This window comes from Lathyrus oleraceus, chromosome 5 (assembly GCF_024323335.1).
Source record: "Lathyrus oleraceus cultivar Zhongwan6 chromosome 5, CAAS_Psat_ZW6_1.0, whole genome shotgun sequence".
Taxonomy (NCBI): Eukaryota; Viridiplantae; Streptophyta; class Magnoliopsida; order Fabales; family Fabaceae; genus Lathyrus; species Lathyrus oleraceus.
Window position 1 is genome coordinate 252,389,999 of NC_066583.1, and position 3,261 is coordinate 252,393,259.

The 3,261-nt window shown below is 38.1% G+C and overlaps 1 non-coding gene across 1 annotated transcript; it reads left to right on the plus strand.

Moving 5' to 3' along the window:
- The first annotated feature begins 342 nt into the window (after nucleotides 1–342).
- Nucleotides 343–449, plus strand: LOC127088617 (small nucleolar RNA R71). The gene has a single exon (XR_007790446.1). It is a non-coding gene; the product is annotated as a small nucleolar RNA R71 (small nucleolar RNA).
- The last annotated feature ends 2,812 nt before the right edge of the window (nucleotides 450–3,261 follow it).

The window sequence follows — 3,261 nt, forward strand, 5'->3', positions numbered from 1 at the left end:
GTGTGACCTTGGATTCCACAGACTTCGCAATTCTGAGTTATGGCAACTACGGTGGCTGGAGGTGATACATTTAAACTTTCAATTTTCTGGACCAGAGCATCCACTTTTGCATTAACATGATCAAGGTTACTTATCTCGTACATGCCAGTTTTCGTTTGAGGTTTTTCTACCATTGTTCGTTCGGTTCCCCACTGATAGTGGTTTTGAGCCATGCTTTCGATAAGTTGGTAAGCGTCAGCATAAGGTTTGTTCATTAGTGCACCACCTGCGGCGGCGTCTATTGTTAACCTCGTGTTGTACAGGAGACCATTATAGAAGGTATGAATTACTAACCAGTCCTCTAAACCATGGTGTGGACAAAGTCTCATCATGTCTTTGTATCTTTCCCATGCTTCGAAAAGAGACTCGTTATCTTTCTGTTTAAATCCATTTATCTGGGCTCTTAACATAGTTGTTTTGCTTGGCGGAAAGTATCGAGCAAGAAAAACTTTCTTCAACTCGTTCCATGTGGTGACTGAGTTTGAAGGAAGAGATTGAAGCCATCTTCTAGCGCTATCTCTTAATGAGAAAGGAAAAAGACGAAGTTGAATTGCCTCTGAAGTGACACCATTAGCTTTAACAGCATCAGCGTATTGGACAAATACGGATAAATGAAGGTTTGGATCCTCGGTAGGATTTCCAGAGAATTGGTTCTGTTGCACTGCCTGCAACAGTGAAGGTTTAAGTTCAAAGTTGTTTGCTTCGATTACGGGTGGAGCAATACTCGAATGCGGTTCATCTTGCGATGGAGCGACGTAATCTCGAAGAGCACGAGCTGGTTCTGCCATCTCGGGTATCGAAGGGAAAATATTTTTGAAATCAGGAAGTTCAACAGGAGGGAGATTGTTTGTAGCACGATATTCCCGAATTCGTCGTAAGACTCGGAGATATAGTTCGATATCGTTGATTCGTAAGTAGAACGGCTCGCCTTGTGAGCGAGTGCGTGGCATACAAATCAACGAAAGAAAAGAAAAGAAAAAGAAAAGCCTTAGTCTCTACAGCGTAACAGAAGAGTTACGATATCGACTAAATAAAAGTCCCCGGCAACGGCGCCAAAAACTTGATCGCTCGACTTTATGAGTCGAATTTGGGGTACAAACTGCAAGTGCACGGTTCTATCGCGTAGTTTTAAAAGATATCGATCCCACAGGGACTTATGAATCGATATACCGTTTTCTAAGGTTACTTCGTAAAGCTAAGGCAGGTAATACTTTGATTGTTGGGGAAAATCTAAAACTAAAATAAGATCTAAAATAAATATCTAATAAGCGGATATCGGTATGTAGTTCGTCGTAATTAGGGAATCAATTCTTTGTTGGTTTCTTGGCTTTAAAATAAATCTTTTCAGTAGACACTATTGATTTAAAAGTCTTTTCTCAAACTCTCGCTCTGTTGAATAAACTATGATTTTATATTAACGTAGCTGCCACTTATAGTTAAGTCAAATACCACTTTTTGAAAACAATAGAATCCGTAGAAACTCTTTTTAAGAAAACACTAATCGTTTAAACACCCTTATCTCAAACTCTCGCTCTGTTGACTTAGGTGATATAATTAAATTCAAATGCTTAACTCTCGTCCTCACATTCAATCTTTAAAAATACTTTTCGAAAAAGGTTAGAATTTAATTAACTCTAAAAATTGCTCTCGCCCTGATCTAGAATTAATGTCCAATTTACACTGTCCAGTCAAAAACTCAAACTCTCGTTCTATTGCTTTTAACTTCTTTATGTCTTTTACTTTCGTACAAAAACCTTATTATTAAACCTGTAAATTGAGACCGTAAAAAGAGTGATTTTAATTTTAAACTTAATTAAACCAATTTGGTTTTGATTCCTTCATTCCGCCTACTTTACATACCGATACTAAATAAATTAGCCAGACATGCTAAACAAACTTAAATAATTATCATGCATAAACAGATTCATCCCAAGAAAATAATATAAATAAACAGTAAAGCAGGGCATATATAAATTCAAACAATAATTAAAGAACCTGAGAAATTAAATAGCAGTCTTGAACACTCCACCACAGGCCGGTTGGATTTGTTCTTGAATTCTTCAATCAAACAGAAAAATAAAAGCGAAGGAATAAAAACTAGATTCTAACGTAAGGTTAGATCCGGTGAAAGGTACACAATAGTTTCCGGTGTAGAAACTATTGTGCGAAAAAGAATTAATTAAGTGCTGGGAAAACAAAATAGAAATTGCAAAGGAAATAATATAAAAGTTGTAAAAATAATGCTGTAAAATACTTATGCTGCTGGAAGAGAAAAAATGCAAAAAAAAAAAAGGAAAACGGCGAGGAAGTATCTGGAAAAGCGTGGAACCGAGAGCTTTCCAAAAAGCTACTACTTATACTGCTACTTGTGTAACTGCTTCCAAGGGTTTTCCGTGTACACGGTCTTTACGTTCCGAGGGTCAAGCGTGGAAGTAGCTTCAACGTGGCCTGTTTCAACGTGGTCAGTTGCGTTCCTGGTGCCAAAAATATAGGGGAACGGTGTGACGTCCGTCACACCATGTGTGACGCTCGTCACAGGAGTGTGCAAAGCGTGATGCTCGTCACAGCCTTTGTGACGCTCGTCACAGGCACAGCGCCTGTGCTTTTTGGGCTGGGCTTTGGCTTTTGGTATTTGCTTCTTTACATTCCTTTTTGCACCTCCTTTTCTTCCTTTTTTACTTGTGCTTCAAATAAACCACCTGAGATAAATAGAAAGAAAATACCGCGTAATATCTAATAAAATGAAATAAATTGAAGTAAATAATAATATAATTTAATTAAATTGAGTCCTAGAATGTGATACTATTTCATGTTATCATACATAGATCACGATGTCACCATAGAACAATTTGATAGCATTGTTGCAAACATTACTACTTGTAACAACCTGAGCTTCTATGATGCTGATCTTCCCGAGGAGGGAAAGGACCATAATTTAGCACTTCACATCTCTATGAATTGCAAGGATGATGCCTTGTCTATGTAGCACCTCAAATTTGCACCCACCATTTTGTATATACATTTTCATTTTAGGTCATTAACATAGCATTGTCCACTGCATAACATTGCATTGTCCATGGCCTAGTGCAAGCCATCAGTCAAGACTGGTCAGGAGCATCAGTTGTGCAAGCAAGCAAGTGCAATTCCAATTGAAGCAAAGCCCTAGGGTTGGTTCATTGAGTTCATGTGACCTAGGGATCATTTTGAAGTGGTTTGGCCAAA